A 15,233-nucleotide genomic window follows, 5' to 3' on the forward strand; every position below is an offset into this window, starting at 1 on the left:
TGTCTGGGATGTGCACACACCCCACATGCATTTTCTGTGACATTTGAAGTGTGGAAGTGTACCTGGGGTGTCTGAGGCATGTTGTGTACACAGATTATCATCAGATGTGCCATTTCTGGACTCATGTGGTGGGAACTGGCAATGGACACCAGGTTGACAATGCACCCACATTGACAGAATGATACAGGTATTCCCTGGTGTCAGTGGCATCTGTCCATACAGGGCATGTGTTTAAGGCATGGTATGTCATTTGTGGGTCACATTTGATGGCACTACAGTTGTTGTAGGCAACCAGTGGGGAACATAGTGTAGGCACACTGTCTGCAATTATGTGCCTATTCTAGTGATGGGTCAGGGTGCCATGCCCTCTGTAGTCCACTGCAATCACACCATGGTTATTATCTGTGGGTAATATTCAGGGAACTGCCAACAAAGCGGTTGTTGCCTAGCCGAGTGTGTTTGTGTATGAGACATGGGTTGAGAGTGTTCTCTGGGTAATACAAAGGTTGCCTAATTTATTCACCAGGCCTTGATGTCGCATGTAACGGTATCGACTGTCCACCCCAGCCTCTCTGCTGTTTGACATCTGTTATCCTTGTAAGGTGGACATTCTGACATATAATAGGCCCACCATGTAAGAAATTTGCAAAACCAGCTCCACGATGAGTCCACTTGTTACACACTCGCAGCCACACAGGATAAGAATGACAAACACAAACACACACTCTCACTGAGTCTCACAGTTGCCATGTCTAGGATTGGAACTCTTACCTAACTAGTACATCACACTACAGCATTATGCAGTTGTAGCATACACCATGGAGATTACTGGGCTACTCCTTTCCCAAAGGTGTATTTCAAGGTGACTGACATAGCAGGCTTGCCAAAGAAGGACAATGGAGGTTGTATTGACTGTAAATGGCCTCAAAAGCATGGCTCCTTGCACAGACAAACAAACACCCGCACAAACACCCACACTTGCCATGTCTGGGAATAGAACCCCTACCAAACTAGCATATCAATAAACAGGAGAGCGAAGCGAGTCCAAAAGAACCTCCGGAAACAAGAAAATAATGTTAACGTATTTTATTAAGAACGTTTTCGCTTCTGTGCAACAGAAGCTTCTTCAGACAAAAAAAAAAAGAAGCGCCAAAACCACTGTTTAAATACTAAAGTTTAACTGACATGATGTCATTTCCTTAACAACCAAGGTGGTAGCTAAAACCACCGTTTTACAAGAGAATGTGTGTACATCAACATAAATAATCCATTTAAAAACATATTAAGAAATTATTATGTAAACCACTTCAGTACCCAAAGGTAGTGGTATAATTTTATAAAGCAATCTAATAAAAATAAAAATAAAAACTGGCTAACAGTAAAACGCCTTTTAAAGGCATATTAGGAACTGCATACTATAAGAAATCTTGAATAAACAAGTATGATCCCATATAAAGACCAGCTTTTAACAAAATAGGATGCACATCTAAGATCTAAGATAGCTTTTGTATTTTAAAATGACAGAAATGTTGCAGGCTTCATTTAACCCAGGGGGAGAGAAAGCATTTAATAACAATTGCCATTCCAACTCTTTTATTTCAAGCAAAAGGGATTGGGGCCCCCCCTAGTCCCAACTTTAACAAGGTCAATACCCATGAAACAAAAACTGTGCCCAACATGGTCTATAATATGCTTCGAGAGGGCATTATCAGCTTTTTTATTCTTTATAGCGTAGTTATGTTGGTAAACACGGTCCCGTAACCTACGGTCCGTCTTACCAACATAAAATGCAGGGCAACAGTTACAAAATGCACCATAAACCACTGACCTAGTATCACAACTGATCTTGTGGTTGATATTGAATTTTTCCCCTTTTATGGAGAAAGAATTCCCTACCCTCAAGAGTCTACACCAGTTGCAAGTCCCACAGGGGTATGTCCCAGTTTGTCTAGATGTAACATGTGGAAAATCACCTGTTTGCAACAGCTCTTTTAGGTTCTTACCCCTTTTAAACACAAAAAAGGGGAAGGGGCCCAGAATCTCAGATAGGTAGGCATTATTTAAAATGAAGTGCCAGTTCTTCTTAATAATGGAACACATATTGTTAACATGTCTATTGTGTGTAATAATAAAACTGGTCTTAAAGTCACGAGTTAATGTGAGTTGACCATAAGGAGGACTGCTGGGTTCATGTTGAAAGGGTACGGGTTCCATACTGTGAGGGGACGTTTCCAAATGTTCAGTAACATCTAAGGTACCATGTTTGATACCTTGAAGGAGAGGCTGATAAAATCCCAAATCTCTTTTTAAAGAGACTTCTTCAATTAAATTGTCTAACAGCTCACTGGGATATCCCCTATTCAAAAACATATTTCTAAGGGTGGAACACTCATCTTCAAAGGCCGCTAAGGTGTTGCACATACATGTAGCTCTAACTAACTGGCCTTTAACAATTGACCTCTTTTGTTTCCAAGGGTGGTTGCTTGAGAAGTGTAGGAAAGCATTACAATAAGTATGCTTCCTAAAAATACTAGAAAGAAGTCGATTATTATGAAAATCTTTAACAAGTTTAACATCAAGGTAATCGATCTCACTGACTGAAAAATGATAAGTGAATTTTAAAAAGGTACATGACTCATTCATATTTTTAATCAAACTTATAACAGTATCCAAATTGCCCTGAATGAGTACAAACACGTCATCTAAAAAGCGTGTGTAAAATTTAGTGGCATCTTTAAACTGAGAGTTGTTAAAAAGGAAGTTTTTTTCCCAATAGGCAACCACTAAATTAGCCACACTGCCTCCACATGGGGAGCCCATGGCAATTCCCCTTTTCTGCAGATAGTGGCAATTATTAAAGATGAAGAAATTAGAAGATAAAATGATGTCGAGAAGAAGAGTAACAACATCAATTTCATCTTTCGGGGCTTTTAAGTCTACCAGCATAAGCTCAACCCATTCCACTGCCTCTTGATGTGGTATGGAGGTATATAAGTCCACCACATCGATGGTTAAAAAGTTGTAAACCGGGTTGAAAGGAATGTCGTTTATAGACTTTAAAAAAGACCAAGAGTCTTTATAAATTTGAGGTAGTAACATAAGGTATTTACCAAGGATATGATCAACAACTTTAGCACAAGGGTGGGTAATGGAACATCTCCCATCCACTAGAGCTCGCATTGGTGGATCCGACAGGTTCTTATGGATTTTAGGGATCCCAAACATAACTGGGACTCTGGAGAAAGAGATGTTTATAAAATTGAAGGTATCGATGTTAATCCTCCCTTCAATAAACAAGTCCCTAAAGTACCCCTTAATCCTGTTGTATTGGCCTGATGTCTCATTCAAGGATGAAACTTCATAAGCAGGAGAGTTCAATACCGTGGACATTCTTACAATGTAGTCTTCCTTGTCAAAAATGACTAGGCCCCCACCCTTGTCTGGTTTTATCACCCTAATTGGTAGGTTGCATAAATTTTTCAAGCTTGATCTACCAGCATTACACAGTTATAGGATGCAGCATGGAGATTAGTGGGCTATGCCTTCCTCAAAGGTGTATTTCAAAGTGAATGACATCAGCAGGCTTGCCAAAAAAGGGCACTGAAAGTTGTAGTGACTGTGAATGGCCTTAAAAGCATTGCTCCCTACACAGACACAAACACCTACACTTGTTTTGTCTGGGAATAGAACTCCTACCTAACTAGTTTATCACACTACAGCATTTCTCAGTTATAGGACACACCACAGAGATTACTGGGCTACTACTTCCCCAAAGGTGTATTTTGAAGTGAATGACATCAGCAGGCTTGCCAAAGAATGGCAATGGAGGTTGTAGTAACTGTGAATGGCCTCAAAAGCATTGCTCTCAATACAGACAAACATTCACACTTATGTCTGGGAATCAAACTCCTACCTAACTAGTTTATCACACTTCAGCATTACGCTGTTATAGAACACACCACAGAGATTACTGGGCTGGTTTTTCCCCAAATGTGTATTTTAAGGTGAATGACATCAGCAGGCTTGCCAAAGAAGGACAGCAGAGGTTGTACTGACTGTGAATGGCCTCAAAAGCATTGCTCCCTACACAGACAAACAAGCACCCACACAAACATCCACACTTGCCATGTCTGGAAATAGAACCCCTAACAAACTAGTATATCACACTCCAGCATTATGTTGCTATAGGACGCACCATGGAGATTACTAGGCTACTTCTACCTCAAAGGTGTATTCCAAAGTGAATGATATCAGCAGGCTTGCCAAAGAAGGGAACTGGAGGTTGTAGTGACTGTGGATGGCCTTAAAAGCCATTGCTACCTACACAGACAAAGAAACACACACAAATCAACACTTGCCGTGTTTGGGAATAGAATTGCTACCTAACTTGTTTATCACATGACACAGTTAAAGGACGCACCACAGAGATTACTGGGCTACTCCTACCCCAAAGGCGTATTTCAAGGTGAAGACATCAGCAGGCTTGCCATAGTAGGGCAATAGGGAGTGCAGTGTGTGCATGGGCCATAAACCATTCATTTAGAGGCAGACACGCCACACTCAGGCACACACAGGTTTATATTCCACAGGTACATGTATACAACTGCTAGATGAGTACTGACTTGTACAGTCATGTTGCACAGTTAGCACTAGCACCACAGACACTATAATGCTGAGGGATTCCAGAGACATATGTCTATGGTGATTGATATTTGCACATCATGTGGTTTTAGCCAATTGGATATGTGCTGAGTTGGACAGGCCTCATGATGGAAGGCTCTTTGTTACTATCACTCTCTTCCACACATCTTTGTATGTGTACTTTTGGCCTATTATACTGTGTTGTCCTTGGATATATGTGTGTATTCCTGTCCAATGTGTGTGTAAAGCATGACTGGTGCATACTGAGGTGTGTATGTACTAACATCTGCAACTGTCAGATAGGTATGGTCTACTGTTGTTTCCAGACATGGGACTTCATTTCCTTAAGTGTGTGAGCATGCCCAGTATGTCCTTTCAGTAGTTTGTTGTCTGACATGGCCTTCATTTCTCTAACTGTGGGAGCATGACCAGTATGGCCTTTTGTATTGAATGTGTGAATCCATTCCAGGTAGATTTTACTCCAGTGCAGACTTTTGTGTTCTACACCTACAGGTTGCAAACTGTTTCTGCAGGATATCTGTAGATCAGTTGGCAATATGGGGTCAAAATGGGCAAAGGATAGTGGGTTACTGTAGGTAATTGTGTCTGTGCTGCTTCTGCTACATGGTCCTGATGTTAGGAGAGATATTCAGAGATATCTACTGTTAGACACTGTGATGTTTTATGTAATCAAGTACTGTCAGGTAGACATATTTGCTTGCAGCAATGTCCTGGGGAACACAGGGTGACTGCAGCTGTGTCCAGTATTGTGGTCAGCAGCCTACATATTCTTGCACACTCATGCCATTCTGGAGGGGAAGCTGCAGACACGTGTTGCTAGGTCTGTGTAAATGGTACGGCACCTTGGTACAGTGATGACAAAGGATCCCATGCTTGTACATCCATCGATGTGGCAGTATGGCCATAGCTTGCTGTGGCGATACCTCACAGCTGTACAGATTCACACAGGTTACCCAGAAGGCAGGGTTCATAATTCTGGACATTACCCCTACACATTGTGATTTACAAGCATGTGTGTAGCCACCCATTCTTGTGTTTGCAGCCAGGGATAGTATGTGAACACGGCTGAGTTTCGGACTTCATGTACTCCATGCCGCCTATGTTCCCACACCCCACCCTCTATTATTCTATTCTTTTCCATACATTGGGCGGACATTCTCTGATATTTTCCCTATAGTTATCACCTCCTCACAGCTGTAATTTGGTGTTGGTCCACAGTTCATGCAGTGGGACATGGTGGACATGTTACTGTGATTTGTCCACATGGCCTTGCATTTGGGTTCTGAGGACTGTGTTATGTTGTTATTTGGGAGTCCATGACATAACATACATTGGCAGTATGGGTGAGACACAGGCCTTTGGCAGTGGACTGTAGGCCATTTGGTAGTGATGCAGGCCAGCTGTAGCAGGCCATTGCATTCTGTCAGTCCTACAGTCCCAGACTGCAATACACTATGTTCTCCTGGGGTGACAGGGTAGGTGTGCAAGGTGTTCATGCCAATACTTTCTGTCAGTATTGGTCAAGTGGTGTGGATGCTGGCAGGGTGTGGCTTAAAGCTAGGGACACACCTGCATGGGGCAGCTGCTCTGCATGCTGCATTCTTTCGCTATTGCCATACACAGGTGGGGGGGGTCATATTGTACTCGTTCCCAACAGCAAGTTTAAGGCCAGAGAGGTACCTGTGGGTGGTGGTGGGGTGAGCTGGGTGCATGTGTGCTATGGTCACTATTTGCATCTGACTCACAGATATGCATGGGGCATTCCACTTATGCTGACTTGTGCAGGGACATCAGCTGTTTCTCAATACATCATTCATATGACCTTTGTGGTCTGCCAGTGTTTGGCCAGATGACATCGGTATTCCCTACTACAAGCCCATATAATGTGCTGCAAACCTGTATGTACAATTCCAAGGCTGTGTCTATTTGCCAGTTACATATTATACACTGTCTGTCTGGGGTACTTCCCCCTGTGTACTGCTTGTATATCTGGGCCGACAGTCATGCCATGTCCATCTTTCAAATGGTGACACATATTACTTCCAAACATTTACTATGGCTTACTGCTGGGATGTGTTATTCTGGGAAGCATTGTGTTTGGCACTGCAGTCATGAGAACTTGACCCTGTCATCAGTAGTACTGTGCAATGGCCACCAGGACAAACCTCACCATGAATACATACTGACCACTCTCACACAATATATAACACACACCAACTAACACACGCAGACCTGCATATTGTACACATGCTACAATCTATCCTGCTACGTTGGCCAGCTCAGGTAATCTGTGCTCCACTGTTATTATACCTACTCATACTTCTTACTACATTTCTACACAGGACTGGGGACACACACACACCTGTGTGTTACTACATGTCTACATAGCATTGGGGGGCACACCTTACTGTTACTACATTTCTACATAGGATGGGGGGCACACCTGCTGTTAGTACGTGTCTACATAGGATTGGGGGGACACCTGCCTGTTATTACATTTCTACATAGGGTGGGGGGGCACCTGACTTTTACTACGTGTCTACATAGGTATGGGGTGGGCACACCTGACTGTTACTACATTTCTACATAGGATTGGGGGGAACCACACCTGACTGTTACTACATGTCTACATAGGAATGGGGGCACACCTGACTGTTACTACATTTCTACATAGGATTGGGAGGGCACACCTGACTGTTACTACATTTTTACAAAAGATTGGGGGGGGCACACCAGACTGTTACTACATTTCTACATACGATTGGGGGGGGCACACCTGACACTTGTACACATTTGCTATGACTGTACTGGTATGTCAGGTACTCCATTTCATTCTGTATTCTAACCTATCATGCCGACTAGAGGGATATCAGTGTACTACAGGTCTTAGGTTTGATTGACCTACATTTCAGTTTCTGACTTCTTACCCTACAGAACTAACATCCCACTGCTTGACCTGCTGTAGTCTGTCTGTGTAGCCTTGGGGGGGGGTTACCCATAGCCATCAATCAGAGGCCTTAGCAAAGCCTTTGTTTGTGTTTGTCTACACCTGTCCTGCTGGCTGAGACTGCTGTTGGGTATGTGAGCCTCCCTGACTGGCATGTGTGAGTCATATGGGCACACATATGGCCCAGCACATTTTCTGCAGTGGGTTTTGTCACCTTGTCTAGTATTGGCTACTATGCTGACACCAGTATTTGTTACAGATCTCATGCTGCCACTGTAGGTGTCTACTATCTGTTGGCATCCCATTCAGCCACCCAATTCCCTTGCATGCTCACATCCATACCACAGATACAGGTAACAACACATACTACTCCAATCAGCAATTGGTAGGAAGAGTGGCTTACCTTATGGCTGTGCCAGTACTGAGGATGGTGCTGGAGGGCTGCCTATGTTGGATGCCCATAGTACACTCCTTATACATGATTAGGCACAGGTAGTGCCATGTTTGGCATCCCTTTTACTGTATGTGCGAGTCAGAGAGAGGTGTCATTGCCTGGGCCCCTACTGTGTCAGTGTATGTGCTATGAGTTGCCTCTTTGCCAAGGCCAGGGCATACTGGGCATGCCTCTTTCTGCCTACTGGGGCAGGCTCAGGTTGTTCCTCTTCTGAGTCACTCTGTGCCTGTGCAAGCCTTGGCAATGATGGGGTGTTCTGTGGCCCTTCCCCATGCTGTTCCTGCTGCAGCTGTTTCTGCAGGATCATATTGTGTAGCATGGCACATACAATGAAAATTTGGGTACATGTAACTGGTGAGTACTGCAAGGCTCCACCGGATGTGTCCAGGCACCGGAACTGTGACTTGAGCATCCCAAACACACATTCTATTATGATTCTGGTTTGTGTGTGTGCCTCATTATGGAGTTCTTGTTTGGGTGTGTGTGCTTTTCTGATGGGTGTCATTAGTCAAGGCTCCAGTGTGTAACCAGCATCCCCCACTAGGTGACCGTAGGGGATGTCCCCATGGGTAAATCTCTGGTACAGCTGCGTCAGATGCCAGATGTCAGTCATGATAGCTTCTAGGGCAGCCAGCACACGCATTCATTATAATGCCCTGGGCATCACACATGACCTGGCAGTTGATGGAGGGGAAGCCTTTGCAGTTGATGTAGACCCTACCCTGTTCATCAGGTGGTGTTTTGATGCATATGTCCATGCAGTCTATAGCACCCACTACCTCAGGGTATTCTGCTATTTGGTGGAAGAGACACATTTTGCTGGCCAATGCCTCACGGGTGTTGGGAAAATATACGTTTTCACCGGCATGTGCTGACATGGCATCCAGGAACTGGTGGAGTACCCTGGATGTTGATGCCTGTGAGATCCCAATGATATCCCCAGTTGACCTTTTGAAGGTACCTATGGCTAGTATTCTTAGGCCTTCACATACCTTGGTATCCACTGGGATGGGTTCCTCTCTGTTAGTTCTGTGTGTCAGGCGTGGCCAGCATAGCTCAACAATTTGCTGTAGGAGGTCCTTGTCCACCCTATAGCACTCCACTATCTCCAGCTCATGTAGCCTGGGTCTGTAGACTCTTCTCCATCTCCTCACTGTGGGTTGGTCAACAGCATTCTCATCCTCACCACCCTCAGCCTCTTCCACATGTTGATGTATGATAGCTGCTGCAGCCCCTATCATTTTGTTGCTTTTGTTTGTCAAAATGTCCCAGTTTGTATACACCAGTGGTGTAGAGTATGTGGGAAAAACCAGAGGGAAAGGTGTTTGCATAGTTTATACTAGTGTTCTGGGTTGGACTGGGCTGGGCTGCTGCCTGTGTAATTGGCTGATTCTGATACATTTCATCTGCCAGCTATGCTAGTTCTCCTTGATTACCTTCCTACTGCTGTTTTCCCTTCCCATTGCCTTCCTGTTTAAGCCTGGGGGTGCACCGTGCAAACACAGTGCTCAAATGTGCACAGAGCTGCTATTTCCTGGTTTACTTTTTTTTTCCTTTAACACACGGTGCGCAGCACGCACACCCACTTAGGCAATTTTAAAGAGTGCTAGGCAGCCTCAGACACACCCCCTTGCTTAGCTCTGCTAAGCTAAGGGCAAACCCGAGCCACAGGGCTTCAATAAGCTTACAGTATTCCTGACACACTCCCCTATGATGTCAGCTAACTCTTAGGCTTGAACCATGCTATTCCTGCACTTACACTGCTGGATGCTGGCTAGCATTGAGAGGAAATCTGGGATTCAGTATAATTCCCCTCATTTGCATAGGATTGCCTGCTAATGCATAGTTACAGGTCCCACACTGAGCCTTCCCCCTTAGCAACCACTATTCACTGGCCATGTTGTCTTCTACCTGCCAATGAGTATAATGGCAAAAGAGTGATTTTGGTTAGAATGCTTATTTCAAGTTATTTTTTAAATTTTTGGCCCAATCCCGTTTGCGCGCCGCTGTTCTACGCTTAAACAGCCGAAATCATGTTTTCCATGCCAATGGCCATATATTTGGCCACTGGCATGCTTTACACATACAATACACCCTTTATTTGGAGTTGTCATGGCTCCATTTTGTAGTTTGCAGAAATGTACTCGGTTACTAACTGAGTACATTTCTGCATACTACACTAATCCTGCACGGCCAACTGACAGCTTCCTGGATTGCAAATTCACCTCATTTGCATAGTTTTCACCTGCAAATCGGGTAATTTGCATACAGGAGCTGTGTCCATGCAGGAATAATGCAAGAGCACTCATGCACATCCCTGCAGCTTATTCCTTGATCGGACAGGGGCCATATTGCCTCCAGGAGCTCCTGCACTATTCCTGCACACCGTGCAGGGCTTGCTGAATCCAGGGGTAACCGTGTGCTTCAAAGCCCCACAATCTGTCTGTGGAACTGTGCTCACTTGAGGGCTAGATTAACAAACATCAAAGTTGTCTCTGGATCCTATACATCAACACAGTATAACCTTGTACTTTGTGATATGCAGCTTCTACTGTCATTTTTCTGCGATACACAGATGTGCTTCTCTTAATACTCTGACTCTAAAAACAATGCATATGTATTTAACTTACATCTGTTAGCTGTTTCACTATGCATAAATGCAGAAGACTTATCTGAGTTTCAAGAAGAAAGGATTTTGAAATGTTTAACCTCTCTCACTGTATATGTCAGTACAGACATGTCTAAGTACTACTACAGCATAAATCAGAGAAATAGATTTCTGTGGTGACTGGCTTAGTGACAGATACTACTGCACATGCTATGGAAAAACGGTAGCCCTGAAATAAAGTTAACTGATACTCTTTCTTCAAGTGATAGACTGACAACAGAGTATATATAGGTTAGGGCTTGATGTAATGGTTAAGGCATTTACCTTATAAACAAGAGGTACAGGGTTTGATTTTCACTAAGGGAAATTGGATAGGCTTAAAATGGTCCACAAAGGCAACTTGCCTAGTATTTACTTACAGCTAGCACCACATCTGTGTGCCCTGTTCAGTCACAGCCTCACCTCAGGGTTTGTCCCTATCGCATGGCACACTGCTACAATCATCTCTCTGCATAAAGGGGGAGCGACTACAGACCCTGGGAATTATCACCCCATTAGCCTGATGAGTCTGATATGTAAGGCTATGGAGCGCATCATCATGTACCTAATTAACAAGGATATAGGGAATCTCCAAACTCTAGATTCCACTCAATTTGGTTTTGTGAAAGGTAGATCATGCCTGCTCAACCTGGTTGACTTTTTTGAGTCAGTCACCAGAGCTGTAGATGAGGGCAAGGCAGTTTATACAGCCTACCTCGATCTGGCCAAGGCCTTTAATACCATTTCTCACTCAGGAATTATTGATAAATTCATCAAACTAGACATCAACCCCTATATCACTAGGTGGGTTGCAAATTAGCTCACAGATAGAACCCACAGTGTGAAAGTAGTGGACTCCAGGTCAAACTGATGACCAGTCATGGGTGGTGTCCCACAGGGATTGGTCATGGGTCCTCTCCTGTTTGGCATCTACTTCTCAGAAGTCTAAGCCAATACAGAGGGACTCTGGCTGATCAAGTTCACAGATGACTGCAAGCTGGGAGCCATTATTAACTCCCCAAGTGATGTACAAATCCTACAGAAAGGCCTCACTGAGACCAATGACTGGTGTAGAAACCATGGTTTTAAGTTTAATGCCAAAAAAATACGTTGTCATCCCCTTTGCGAAAAACTCAGTTCCCAATAATTACCACATCGATGGGAGCCCACTGAACACTGAAAGCGTTATAAGAGATATGGAGACACAGATTGACAGCAACCTCTCCTTTGACAACCACATTGCCACTGTGGTCAGAAAGTCCTTCTATGTGGCACATCTCAATACCAAGGGTTTTGCATCCAGGAAAAAAGAGGTCATCATCTCTCTCTACTCTTCCCTCATTAGGCCAATCATCGAGTATAATGCCCCATTTGGCATGTACCTCACAAGACACATGCAACAGCTGGAAAGGCCACAAAAGTACGTCATGAAGAGGATCCTAGGCCTTAAACACATGTCCTACATGGAGTGACTCAAAACACTCCAGCTATTCCCTGTCTTATATCGTCTACTAAGAGACGATCTCTGCTTGACTTGCAAAGCAATGTCTAACCCAGTTCGGTTAGAAATGCTACATCTAAAGAAATCCCAATCCCTCTGCACCACATGCTCCAGAGACCTCATCCTCATTACCACAATCAACAGAATATGCTGAAAAGACAGGTTCATAACCCAGAGACTGTCCATCCTTTGGAATAGACTTCCCATACATGTTAAGCAAAGCACCTCACTGGCCCTCTTCAAGAGAAATCTTGATGAGTGGATGGGTAATAAAAGTTCACTCCGGGGATCACTTCAATGGCTCTACTTGAAAGAGGCACTGGGAACTAATGACGAGCAGCACGATGCTAGGGCACTTCTATGGGCAAGGTTTGTAAAGGCCCCAGGGCCATTAGCCTAGTACACACTTATGAACCTATGACCCTATGAATTAGAACATGCAGTTATGCCATTCCCACTTTAAAGTAAGAAGCAATACTTACACACAGACACACACACACACACACACACACACACACACACACACACACACACACACACACACGCACACACACACACACACACACATGCACACAGTCATCCACACACGCAAATCTGTAAGCATATTAACATACACAGACACACATACACAGACAAATGGAAAAATGCAAACACAGCACAGGCATGCACCCACCCTCACACTCCAGGCACATACTCACACACACACACGCACATACACACACGCACACACACACACACACACACACACACACACACACACACACACACACACACACACACACACACACACACACACACATTCTCATGTGACCCTGATGAACAATAGATACATCTTGTATCTTATATTGCAAATAGTTAAATATATTTTCTTACAATATGCAGGGTGTGATCTATGAACTATACAGATGATAGGCATAACAGTACAATTATGAAGACTATATAGGTTCTTATAAAAAACAATCTACAGTCGTATTTAGATATGTTACCAATACATGTAACAATGTACGAATTGCAGAAGGAGTCATTACTTAGCACATTGCGGGTGCTGCGAAAAGCACTTTTGGCTGACATCAAAGAGTGAAACAATACTAATTTCTTGGACTTTAATTGTACTTTGACTTAGGAATGGGGTCCATTCCCATCATGGTATTAGAAACCAAAAAGATTTGGAGAAATTAAAAAGGGGAGACATTTTGTAGAAGTATCTATGAAGATCCTGTGGAACATAACAAAGATGATAAATGGATAAAAGAAGTAAAAAAAAGAATAACAAGTTTAAAGGTACGGGATATGAAATGGGATGAAGTCACATCTAGAGAGATTGAAACAAAGTTAAGAAAAACCTCTAATTGGAAAACCCCAAGCCAAGATGCAGTACCTAATTTCTGGTTAAAAGTATTAACATCTTTGCATGAAGATTTTGCCATGAGAAAGAACTATTTATATACACATCCAGAACAGACACCAACCTGGCTAACAACAGGAAAAACAATGCTTCTACTTAAGAGTGAACCTGCAAGCTACCCTAAAAATTATAGACCAATAACTTGCCTTCCGACAACATATAAACTATACACGGGAATTGATGCCGACTGAGTTTATAGTCACTTAGAAGAGAACTCAATTATAGCAATAGAACAAAAGGGCAATAAAAGAAAGTCATATGGAACAAAGGATCATTTGTTGTTAAATAAAGTCATAGTGGAGAACTGTAAAAATGGGAAGAATTTAAGTTTGGCATGGACTGACTATAAAAAAGGATTTAATAGTATCCCACATTCATGGATAAAAGAGTGTTTAAAAATGTATAAGATACACCCTATACTGATTGACTGCATTACAGTGACCGTGAAACAGTGGCAGGCCACTTTGCAACTGAGCCATGATAAAGGACAAATTATTATCCCAGGAATAAAAATTCAGTGGGGGATATTCCAGGGTGACTCTCTGTCACTGCTGCTATTTTGTCTTGCCCTTAACCCATTAAGCTGTCTATATAACAGCTTAAGCCATGCCTATAATTTAGCTCCTAGAAAACAACAGTGTAAAGACTTCTCATCTTCTCTTTGTTGATGATTTAAAACTGTATAGCTCATCAGATGAGGAAATTAAAGCACAACTGCAAGTTGTCAAAACTTCTTCAGGTGATATAAGAATGTCATTTGGTCTTAATAAATGTGCAAAAACAACCTTTAAAGCAGAAAAACTGTATCACCAAGAAAACATCAGTTGGGGACAAGATTAAGAATGTGATATAATAGAACTTGAGCAAGAGGGAGTGTATACATATTTGGGAACTGATGAAGAATCAACAATAAAACACAAACAAATGCAAATAAAACTTAGTAAGGAATACTTTAGAAGACTTAAATTAATCCTGAAAACTGTGTTGACATCTAGGAACAAAATTCAAGCTATAAACCAATTTGCTCTTCCTGTCCTAACTTACAGTTTTGGAGTGAATGACTGGCCCCAAAATGTGTTGGATAGATTAGACAGAAAAACAAGAAGGATGCTTAATGCTCACCAAATGATTTATAAAAAACTGCATACCAAGATTATATATTCCCTGCTCCAAAGGAGGTATGGGCCTCCTTGAAACTGATTACATGTGTAGATCTGCAATTGATATTCCATTTGTAGAGGGGTCGCAGGTTGGTAGGCTGTAGACAGTGGATGACCACTGCCATATTCGGATCCATAACATGGAATGGCACTATCATCAATGCCAGGTAGCAGAGATGGTGTGGAACTGCATGACCTTGGCTGCCTTGCCCTATTATGTGTAAGACAGTCATACAGGCCACTTCTAAAAGGGCAGACACAGGTGCTACTGCATAGTGCCTTCCTTCCCACATACTCTCTCTGTATGTGTTGCCACCCAACATGGCCAGTCCAGTGATAGCTTGTATTATGAATTCCCACAGTGGGCTAGGGACACCCAGTACATGTATTTTTTTATACTCTTATCCCTTTAAACAGTGTCAGATCCTAAGGATGCAAGTTGCTGTTGCACACCCCA

Source organism: Protopterus annectens, chromosome 5.part0 (genome assembly GCF_019279795.1).
Source record: "Protopterus annectens isolate FY-2018-M chromosome 5.part0, PAN1.0, whole genome shotgun sequence".
Taxonomy (NCBI): domain Eukaryota; kingdom Metazoa; phylum Chordata; order Ceratodontiformes; family Protopteridae; genus Protopterus; species Protopterus annectens.